This window comes from Plutella xylostella, chromosome 13, assembly GCF_932276165.1.
Source record: "Plutella xylostella chromosome 13, ilPluXylo3.1, whole genome shotgun sequence".
NCBI lineage: Eukaryota > Metazoa > Arthropoda > Insecta > Lepidoptera > Plutellidae > Plutella > Plutella xylostella.
The window spans coordinates 8,626,248-8,638,514 of record NC_063993.1 but is presented as its reverse complement, the minus strand read 5'-3'; the positions used below and the strand labels follow the sequence as shown (position 1 = coordinate 8,638,514).

At 36.1% G+C, this 12,267-nt stretch overlaps 1 protein-coding gene across 3 annotated transcripts in view; it reads right to left on the bottom strand.

The window, feature by feature from the left end:
• The window catches only part of LOC105387187, an 81,660-nt gene that overhangs the window by 35,415 nt on the left and 33,978 nt on the right, over positions 1–12,267 (bottom strand). For all 3 annotated transcript variants that reach the window (XM_038111985.2, XM_038111986.2, XM_038111988.2), the window contains one exon: positions 4,488–4,538. The gene's annotated coding sequence lies outside the window, so the exon portion shown is untranslated. The remainder of the gene's footprint in view (positions 1–4,487; positions 4,539–12,267) is intronic.

Genomic DNA, 12,267 nt, shown 5'->3' with positions numbered 1-12,267 from the left:
GGCGGGAGTCCCGCGGGCCGTGAGATCCTCCCACGGCGCTGCACATTGCCGCTTTGTTCTGCTGATCCGGTGCACTTCTTGCTGATAACGCAGTAATGGCAACTCACCGGTCAGTGACGCAAGATCAGCGGGGTTACCACCACCGAGGATTAGCAAATAATATGTAATTTTCTTGTATTAATATAAATAATAATCCAATTGACATATGATTGACATCTATAACGTAATTTTGCAGACTTGCGCCCCTGCTGTTCCTCATCTGTTAACTATACCCCTACTATACACAGACCTACTAAGTACTACTACTATCTGCTGGCTACCTTTATTAGCAAAAATTTGAATCTCTACATTCAAGGTAAGATGAATTTAGTTACGCGTCGTATAACAGATTAAGGTACTGATTAGACTTGGGTAATTACGTTTGAGATTATATCGATAGTTTTATGAAGAAACGTAGGCAAGTTAAGAGTTATTTTAGTAGCACTTGTTGTGCAAAATAAGTGTGTTTCGTGGCTATCAACATACTATCAAAACGTTGTTAGCTATTTTATACGTCAACATTTCAACAAAGTAAATCGTGATATTGCACGAATTCATAAGTACGGTATTAACTTCATGAATCCAGGGGCTTACAGCGAACGGTGCCAAAATATAGAAATAAGTATTACGGGAGTATTTTCCCTTTAGCGAGAATTTACGCGAGGGTCAAAATATTCATTAAATATTCGGTATTGAGGTGGGATCACGTCGCTAAGTTCAATATTTACCGCCAGCTATTGGAGGCATTCCCGCCGCCGCCTGCATACCCACCACACATGGGCGTCGCTATATGATATTTTAAGGTTGTGCACACACCAAAGAACAAAAAGTGCAAAGCTTTTGTGAATTGAAATCAGACAATTTAACAAAAAAAATACATTGGAATCAAAATTGCATTCAAACCAAGCAAACTATGCGGTGTTATGAAATATCCTATTGAACGGATAAACAAATGCATTCGACTAACGATGCTCATTTTGCAAACTAAAAACAGCGGACAGAATACTCAAAATAAAAGACATGCATTGTTAGTGACACAACGTGTCGAACCTTGGTTCATTCGAGTCAAGGATCCGTCAAGTTGTCTTGTTACATCCTCAGATTGCCGGTGCCTATTTCCACAACTGCAGTCGTCTTCGTTTTGCCAGATTCACTACTCGATGCGCCGTGCATCGCTCGCACAATAAACAATGGGAGGATTGCAAAACCGCGCCATTTGAACACCGGGCATGCACGATCAGTGTATTTATGCCTTTAGGGACGAAGGATCCGCGCCTGCAATTACTAAGCACCTTGCGAAACGATACCGCAAGCGCAGGCAATGCGCCCTTCTGTTCTGCTGAATAAGTGTCCTTAATTGAAGCCCGCGTACGTGCAATCAGTTTCCACAGTCAATGCGGGATCATTCTAAATAACTGCGGGAAACAGTTTCAGTGAGATATTACAGCATGTCAACTTTAATGAGACGGAGCTTGCTTTGAGCCGCACACTGGGCAGGGGGGTCACTCTATATGACGAAAAACGGAGTCTGACTCTATCTCGTTGTAATAAACGTGCCGATTGCACGACAGCTCTCATTCGTTCGTTTTTCGTCAGTATAGAGTAACCCCCCTGGCTCGTAGTTTTGAGGACATAACTCCGGAGCGAGGAGTTTAATCAGGAAAGGCAAAGCCCGCATACAGGCGCGTCCAGAACAGAACAAGTGGCTGACAACAGATACATTCCTTCATATTGCAATATAAACGGAGTCTGCTCTTGACGAAAACAACGCTAAACAATTGCGAGTTTCATTTGCTAGTTGTTCGAGCGAGCTCAGTCGGACCTGCGACTGTGTTTCTGATGTTACAACAGTTCGCTGAATTAAACAACTGTTATGCCGGGCTTTAATTTGAAAATTGCTACTATGTATTCGTCGTACAAATCCTATCAAGCACACATGTGTTATTTCATGTACCATCTATGTAGCTCCGAAAAATCTTTTTAGGCTCGATTAAGGATGATCGACAGCATAATTTACATGACTCAAACGAGTAACTCATCTGTTATTCCATTATCTTGAAGGTTTTCCATCGAGTCTTGCGTTCAATTTATGTGTGTGAATTTTTAAAGGGTGTTATTTTTTGCTTTCTGGAAAACGCTTTCGGTGAAAATGTAATACGAGTACAATTCGATAGAAAGATAACAGGGAAAATAAAAATGATTCCAACAAAATATCGTAGCTGGCATATTAATGTATACGTACGGTGGCCTGCGCCTAAAAGTATACAGGCGGAGTTTTTAAAATAGCGATCTCAAGCTCACATGCTGCTCAAGCACATCCACATAAACACCACTGCTACACACATCACACACAACACGTCCCCGGATTTATAACAATTGTAGCTGGTCCCTTCATCATCAGGGAGCTATTTTAAAAACTCCGCCTGTATACTTTTAGGCGCAGGCCACCGTACATTATAATTAATTCATTTAATAAAATGTACATAATTTTGTTTTTGTACCAATAATAGTAGAAGATAACCCATAATATTAGGTATGTATATCATAGACGACCGAATGGCATAGTGGTTAGACGACCGAATGGCGTAGTGGTTAGTACTGGTTAGTGACCCTGACTACTGAGCCGATGGTCCCGGGTTCGATTCCCGGCTGGGGCAGATATTTGTTTAAACACAGATATTTGTTCTCGGGTCTTGGATGTGCCCGTAAAATGCCAATAGGCCCGCCCCCTATTACATTGGGACTAACATAACACTCTGGCGAAAAGTGGATGCAGCAATGCACCTCTGCCTACCCCGCAAGGGAGTACATTAGAACAAGGCGTGAGTGCGTGTTTTTTTTTATGTATATCATATTATGTATAATCATGTAACGAAACAATCCAGGAAAGTAAGCAAAAAAAACTTTTACACCATTTTCTTCCCGCTACAAAAAGTGTCAGCAAAACAAATAGGATTGAAGGGAAAAGTTTGATGGATGAGGCGGCGTGTGCACAATGGTACCGATGGCATCAGTAACTGAACTTTGACTTTGACAGGGTTCTTCAGGACAACGGCAGCGGCAGACGGGTAATACTTTGGAATTTTTATCGTATTTTTTTGCTGGAAGATCTGCAAATTACCTGAATTTACTTTATTTCTCTCAAATATGGACACGCAGATATTTCAAGTAATAAAAAAAACTGATATCATATTATTGTAAAGATATGTATTCAGCAGGATCGGAAACGGTGGTCAATTTATAAGGAGGCCTTTGCCCAGCAGTGGGACTCTACCCAGGCTACATAAAAAAAAGGTTTTTAGCATAGTAGTACTGAAAATATTATCATCAGCGACCAGAGCCCCAGCGCTCTATCCTGAGCTCTATCCATCATCTTACTCTTCCCCAGCAAACACTCACAAGTCACAGCAAAAAACAAAAAACACTCACTCTGTAAGCACTCACAACACTCACAGCTACGCTATCCACGTCTGGCTCACAATGACATGACTAATGGCTGCCGGTAATTGCGCGAGTAATGGACACTGACGAGACACGCCCCGACGTACTGATCAGTAATTAATATTGATGAAGTGCCCCGATTAATGCACACGACTTACTTTTTATTGCACAGCCGTAATTAATCAGGCTATTTGTTATGGTATGTGTTGGGTGTTTATTGACACCAAACTTTTGGTTTACTTACTTAAAGTTTAAGTAAACCAAAAGTTAAGTTTTAAGTCTTAAACTATTGGAACATATGATATCGCCAATTATTAGTTTACGTCTAGATATAATGAACAAGTAGGTATACATGTAAGTACGGGGTGGATTTTCTATCAGTTAGGTACCCTCCTGTAGCCAGGGTTAGGTACCAGACATGATAAGCAACTTTCATAATAAGACTTTAAAATCGTAAAAAAAACGTATGTCCTACAGATAATCCCAGCTACTTCTAAAGTATTTTTTGGCAAGAGCAGTTAGATTTTTACTTCAAAGACTTTTAAAACATATTTTTTATATTATTAATCTACCGAATACCGTGTCGATGTCGAGGTATTGCTCAGAAGAAGAATTTAATACTTAACTATCTGAAATTACCGATAATATCATAAATCTAGCTCGTAATAATACCTATATTATCCATTATGGCCCAACGTTTAATAACTGTATGGAATTGAAAATTTTATGGTCTAAATACTCCGTGTCATATTGCGTGGTGTCAGGTATCAAATTAGATCGCCTATAGGTTTTGTGGTAAACCTGGAATTTTGCAGCGCTATGTTAATTAAAAACTCTTCGCACTTTAGACTTATTATGATTATATTATGTTTCTTAAATTTATCAAATAATATATGATGTTCTTTCTCGAATCAGGACAAATGCAAAATTTGGGAAATTAGAACAAGTACAAGTGCCTTAACCCTTCAGTAAAGTTCCCTAGAAGTAAAATTGTATTGTATACGCACCTTAGCTATAAGTTTCTTGTAGGTGACCTCTTTCAGAAACAGCAATGAATCCTGAAATAAAACATAAAAATATTAAATGGCGGTCACAAACCCAGTTTTATAATTAAGCTACGAGTATACGTGTAGCAATTGAGAGAAACGAATTTAAATTAAGCAGTATAAGAGGGTAAAATGAATTTTATGAGCCATGTCCGTGGATGGTTAAGGGTGCGTTTACAAAAGGGTATAGAATATAGGTCTAGAATATACGATTAGGTATAACCCGTTCATTTTCGTTTTCCGAGAAAAATTATTGAGATACCTTCTAATGTTTGATTCTTTCAAATTAACCCCAAAGTTATTCTTAATTTTAAGGATATTGTAAGGTTGATACCGTTGATTGAGAGTTGTGAAGATCAACAAGGCCCAGTGTAGATTTTATATTATTTTGCCTTGCAAGTACAAACTTCCAAAAGAAGAGTATATATATATAACTTGTAAATTGAAAACACTATATTACCCACTTAGTTAACTATTAATTATTTTATCAAACACATTACATCATCTTATTGAGTCCAACATTACATACACGTACTGTGCAATGTAACATACAGCCTAATTTTAAGTGGATACGACATTTCTCTCATGATAAGGGCTCGTGTACGGATCACATAACACTTTTTATTCAAGTCAGTTTTCGCGATAAGTGAATGTGCGTTAAAACAAATGAAGCCGAAGAAGTGGGAGTCATAATAATTTATCGTCTTCGAGTGGTATTGATTATATATTTGAGCGTTGCCTTTTTAAATGTTTTTGCATGCATGTGTAAAACAATTTTATGATGAAATGTCCTTATGAGGTTGGAATTATTTTAGCAGTTAGTTATTTTTTAAAAATGGCTATAAAACCTTGTTATTAAAAGAGTACGAAATAATTAACAATGTTTTTATGCAAACTCAACAATACTCCATGTTTAAGGTCTGGTATAGATATGTTTTATTCGATGTTTACAACAAAATATTTTATATTTAGATTTTATTCGGCTTTGTTTTTATTTCTGTACTAAATACACGATTATACCGTTTTATATCGGAGATGCAAAGATAGTGATCCTATTTTCTGGCGACTTGGCAACTTGGCGAGTGGAGGCGTTTTCCACTAAAAGGCAATTTTTCTCGCCATTACGTATGGACAGGTCCTAATCTGTCGCAAATTGAGAATCCGCAAGTAGCAGTGCCGCGCCACACGTCTCAGGGCGTATCGTGGCGAAGCCTTCTTCACTCGACTACAGATTTTAAATTATCGCCCCTAGGGTCGAATTTGGAGAGACAAGGGTGAGAATGGGTAAGTTTGTCAAAATACATCGCAGCGTTAGAACCGTGTCACAATTTGGAATTATTCATGAGTTCGCCGCAAGAGGGCGGTAGTCTCCCCGTCGATTGCGAAGAGGTGTTACTCTTTCGCCTTATTTTGTAACATCGACTCACACCGTTCGCTTCTATTGTACCATTATTATGCAAAACCGGTGACTCCTGATCACTGAACTAAATTTTCAAAGGTTATTCGAATGTGGGTCTTGCTGTAACGCGTCAAGGTCACCGGGCGTGTTCGAATTTTGAAAATAAATTACTTTCTTTGTTATCTCCGATAACTGTTATTGATCTGGCTTGCAAGGTAAAGGCGTCTATACACTGTAGCTGCTAACAGTCTCAGTTCGGACCTGATGGCGCCACGGTAACAACATTTTATGTCCGACAAGAACAAATTATCTAAAGTAAAAGTACCTACTTATTTTTTCTCTGGTTTCGGATATAAAATGTTGGGTTGTGTGATATATAACCTACCTGCCATGTGCGGAGATTATAGAAAAAAAACCCTCTAGATTAGGAGGAGGCCCATGTTCCGAAGTTGTCTATATCTTAGCTTGTGTTTTGTTTCAAATGAGGCCGCTGGCCCGGCCCGGTGGGCTGTGCCTCTAAACGGGCGGCTTTAGTGTGTAGACACCTTTATACACCCACTAGGTGCATAGCAATTAAAAAACAAATAGTGTGTATACTCACAAAGGGTACATTAAATTTGTTGGCTAAATACTCGTGTGTGTTGCAACTTTTACTCAATTACTTATACCCATTATGTTCTAAAACGAATCTTTGTTATGATTGGTTTTATCGAAGTTTGAAAAGTTTCTTATAATAGGTAAGGCATTTTGTTCTAAACCTATAATAAAATGTATAATTAAAGTTTGTGGTAATGTTATCATCTTATCATTCAATTATTTTAACTCATAAGAGTCGTTTTATTTACCCATATTGTAAAATATTACTGATTATTTATTAAATTAGATTATTTATTAAGTAGGTAGGTACTACTTACTGTAAAAAGTTTAATGTTTCTTAATTGACAAAATTTTACTTTAGGTAGGTAATATTACCAAATAAAGACTAAAATAAGGAGAGTCGTTATTACTATCAATCCTTATATATGAAGCTATGGTACCGTAAATGTATGTCTTATAATGATTTATTTTTTTAAATCATATAGTATTATTATAAAATTATCCTGACTTATATTACTGTTTCTAACAAACCGATGTTTATGATTTTTTGCGGGCAATAACTGAGAGTGGACTTATTATTTTATCGATAGTTAAATTATTAGGATCGGCAAATTATTAGTTAGAAGTGCATAACATTAACAAAATATCTTGCGAATCCAAAAAATATGTTACAAGAGATACAAACATAAAATAATCAAAATTGAACTTGTAGTTCTAACGATGATGTTGACAATTTCATACTCGTAGCAACATTGGTATGCAAATTGATGCAAACACCCTGTCAACTTAGACTCATTTTACGTAATCAGTAAAAAAAACATACAAAAGATCCAACGCTAATTAATTTAAACTACTAGGGCGTCAGGGGATCAAGGAATCAATGCAAGCCAATCAGCGATCACGAGGCGTAGACTGATGTTTACCAACATCGTGGTGATAGATGCTTAAAACAAGACCTAGGTCGAGCTCCTAAAACCATTGTTAGTAACATAAATAATCGACACAATAATTATAATTGCACGGAAAAATTATATCTATTGCTAATTGATAAATGTAAAATATTCCCTTCGTAGTCCTTTATACACTCACGGGCAATGAAAAAGTTCCAGTGAGAAAAGCACCAAATTACTCCTAAACGGAAAAATGTTGCTTAATGACGCCTTCTGCAACATCGAAGTACATTTAACAGAGCATCAGGATGTTAACAACTAAAAACGTTAATATTCTGTTAATTTTTTTAATTAAAAGTTTGAAAAAAAAAATGGGTTTGTTTGGTGTCGGTATTTTGTGAGTTGAACTATTTCATTGCCCGTGTTTAACCTTCATTGCTCACACTGGCTTCAATGAAGTACCAGTGGAAAATGGGTGCAACGGATTTAGCAACATTACTTTGTTTTAGTATCTCCATTAAACCATTAAGCCCTCCATGGGAATACAATACATAAAAAGCTATCAAATTAAAACCATTATCGAAAGCCGATAAATAATGGAATCATGTTACTATTTTTTGTGCCTTATAGGGGAGTCCATCCATCTGTAAAAATTCAACAGATTTCTGCCACGCTAATCACTGCTTTATCGCTTTGTATTAGAGGCAATGGTGTTGAATTCACAATGTCTTACATTTGTAACGTGTAGGTAGACCTTCAGCGTCCTATATTCAGTTTTTGCACACACGGGATAATGATCATAAAGAAGTTATACCGAACATAAGACATTAAATTTCAATTTAGATCGCAATACTCGATGGAAAGGAAATAACAGGAAGCCGAACATTAGGAGCAAATTCATTACGTGTTTGTTCAACAATTTAGAATCGCATACCGCTGTTAATTATTGCTCCATTTTCAGGTAGGTATTATAATTTGTTTGTTGAAATTTACTGTTTCTGTAAATCTAGTTGCATAGATATTTATGTTAACAGAATTCAAGTTCGATCAATGAAAAAACAATAATTGCATAAATAAAACTGTCTAGCTAGATTATAGTGTTTAATTAATAACACGAGTTAAACAATAAAGGCCTTGCCACAAAAACTTGGGACATTATTCAACAGATGATTAGCACAGCATTATAAATCTATCAAATATAATTCGTAACACCCCTTAAACTTTGTTTAAACTTTTTAGTGGTAAAACTGCAAATTTACGTAAATTGTATTGAACCAACATAATTATTACTAGAGGGTTCTCACGGTTAAATAGCTTACATTAATATCTTCTCAAAGAGGCGCATGCTCATGACTAAGAAGAAACCATATCACAATAAGAATGGCACCAGGAATCTAGAGCATGCAGCGACGGTAGTTCTAAGACAAAGCGAGATACATGGAGCAGCCTTGGCATGACATGGTCCTATCAAGGTCATGTCAAATGTCACGACCGGTCGCAGCGGGGCGCCCATTCAATATCACCCTGTCATATTGTTTCAATCACAATTTTAAACTAGCACCAACAGATGATTTCGAAGCGTTGGTCTGACAGAATATTATGTGTTGAAATTATCTTGTTTTGGATAAAGGTATGTATAAGTACTTAAAAAGTACTCTCCGCTACGGTATATAGTAAACTCACGAACACAATTATCAGTGTTGATAATTCATTGATAAACCGATGATTGCTTTAAAACTCCTTCAAGAAAAAATTCGATAGATTCGATCATAAAAAGTAAAACCTAAGCTTCAGATATAGATTCCTATCGGTCTGTATTCCCATGATTGTGTCGACACTGTAGAATTGTTAACGTAGAGGCGGTCATATTTATTGTATAATTGTTGGAGAATAAAGAATGCAGTAAGACAATAAAGCTACTTATTCTGTGCCACTTTAGTAAGTGGGTCGCGAATGTGTTAGACGCGTGAGAAGCAAGCATTAGCCGGTTGTTAGAAAAAGTACCCTTTTAGACCTAGATTACTATGCAGCACAATTTGTGGAGCCACTAGAACTAGGCTATTATATTGCATAGTATATGTAGTTACTAGGAAGGGTCAGATGCGGTATGATGGTTATCAAGTGGTTATCATTATCACATCCATCCAGTATGTACTGTTGTAGTATATATGCACAATTTTGAAAGGCTTAGGTATTCAGACCTCAGCGATATCGCTGTCGCGGTTGTTAGCGAAACCGAGTATAATCCCTCATATTAGACAGTTCTGCCTTCACCTCCCCACTTGACCCATTGGTTGACAAAAAGTAATAGCTACTTAATGTAATATATGTAATAATCTAATAACAATATAAACTAACACAGGGTCGCGAACAACAACGCCTCGCACTAGGCACGTGAAATATGAAACATTAATCAAACATAGGCAATCGTAATTAACCACGCTTGCCGGCTTCTGTTGCGAAATATCAATTGTTTCAATGACAGCTCATTTGCTAATTCTCTAATGGCCCTATGAATGGAGCGGTTATCAAGATTCCAATTGCAGTGTTTTGTTTATTGACACTGAGTTCACAATGTGTTGATAATCAAGTCGAATGCAAATTGCTTTCTATTTTTATTAATGACATGTTGGTTCAAGTATATAGTTCAAATTAGGTGAGTATTATGTATATATTTTGTTTAGTGACCCTTAACATGGACGTAACAGATTAGATAAACTTATGTGATAAACCCGATGTGATATACCTATTATTGTCTAAAATATAGTGTATTCTAAGAAATTCACATACATACTTACACTTTCATTAATTTAAGATTGTTAAGCAGTAAGGTTTATTATATTATAGTAGTAATATTCTATTGTTAACCATTTTGCCTAATGAAGTTAAAGGTTAAGTCTTAATAGTCGAATCGTGATATTGTGAAGCAAAACTCGCACCTTCAGAAATTCAATAAAAGCTCCTATCAAAAGATCTAGATAATTGTTCGTAGCGATCATTATCGGTATCTCAACAAATCAATAAAGTTATCGCCTTGGGTGCCTGCTGGTCACGACAGCCGGTAAAAAAAAATATAATTGAATTATAAATGAGAGTTAATTGCGCTAAAAAGTTTTTTTTTCGATTCTCTTTTAAGATAGATAAAAAATAATAAAGTTACGGAATCCTTAGTATACCAACCCGTGGTCTGTGTTTGCCTCATATAATAAAACACACGCCGCTTGAATAAATAAATAATGAATAAAAAGTGCATTCAGATATAGAAAGGTAATATACATACTGCCTGTATGATAATTCTAGCATTAGTTGTGATCCTCTGGAATAAGCCAGTCTAAATGAGGTTGAGAATGATGAACAAATATACAAACTATTATTAACTAAAAGTACCTAAGACAGGATAATGTTAATTTCAATAAAAAGGAAGACATAAGTATAATTTCCATTGCTAAAACACGGATTCAACACGTAACATCCGACGCAAACATTAAAGTATCAGCTGCAAAATAACACAAAAACACTTCTAAAATTAAGATGCTTAGTATAATTAATTTAATTACGGAATTTTCTGAGTACAAACTGCATTTACCGACTGTAAAAGTTATTTAAACGTGTGTAATTTAACAGTCATTATTTTAAGACGAAACAGAATTTAGTTAACGCAATGCGCTTGCAGACAAGAATTAATTCTGTGATACACGTAATTAACCCATACGTAACATATTTATCCTTAACTTATCTCAATCTTAGTGGTCATTAATCGAAATCAGCGAACAAACACTATAATTTGCATGCCCCTGAAATGGTTTAATCTAAACTGTAATTAAAGTAATCAGACCTGTTTGTCCTGATCAGCTAATAAGTAATAGATCAATCATGAGGTGCCATAAGACAATGGATTGTGGTCAGCGTGTATCAATTAGGATAGAAATGTTTACGGTGTTATGTAAGCGCGGACCTTGGTGCTTGACCCTATTCGTGACTGACTTATCTCGCCCGCGACGCTTAAATCATAGCAGTTAGCGTTGTTATTTTTTTTTGATGTTTTAAGTTTACCTCAGGGGTATTTTAATTTCAAAAATACTTTCCACCCGTTAGGGGAGGGGGAAATTGAGTAAAAATAGGGTTTAATTTTCTAATTTGCGTCGAAATGTGACTATGTTTACATTAATTTATTGTTATAATAAGGAAGAGAGTCCATATTTCGCGGTATTCAAAATGGCGTCCTTATTTCGAGTTATATTTATTTTCATGATTATTACTCATTTTAATAGGTTTGGATACTCTAAAATTACATTTAATCGTTCATTATCTTTAACTGGAACTACTTGATGTAGTAAATATGTTTAAAATTGCCTAAAATTACTAAAAACTCATGTAATGTGCCGTGAGGGCGACGCCGCCATGTTTTTCATACAAACGCGACCCGGCTTACGTAAGGCCAGCCATATTTAATAATTGTGTTTTTTAATATTTATACGACGTTCAACTTTGTAAATAGTTTATATTTAGTTTATTATATTCTTATACTTACATTAAATTTAAATTTTAACTCTTTTTAAACTAATTTACCCCCTTTAAACTCAAAAACAAAATACCTCGGTATAATGGCCTGATTTTTAGGGTTCCGTAGCCAAAATGGCAAAAACGGAACCCTTATAGTTTCGTCATGTCCGTCTGTCCGTCTGTCCGTCTGTCACAGCCGATTTACTCGGAAACTATAAGTACTACAGTGATGAAATTTGATGGGAATATGTGTTGTATGAACCGCTACAAAAATATGACACTAAATAGTAAAAAAAAGAATTGGGGGTGGGGCCCCCCATACATGTAACTGAGGGATGAAATTTTTTTTTCG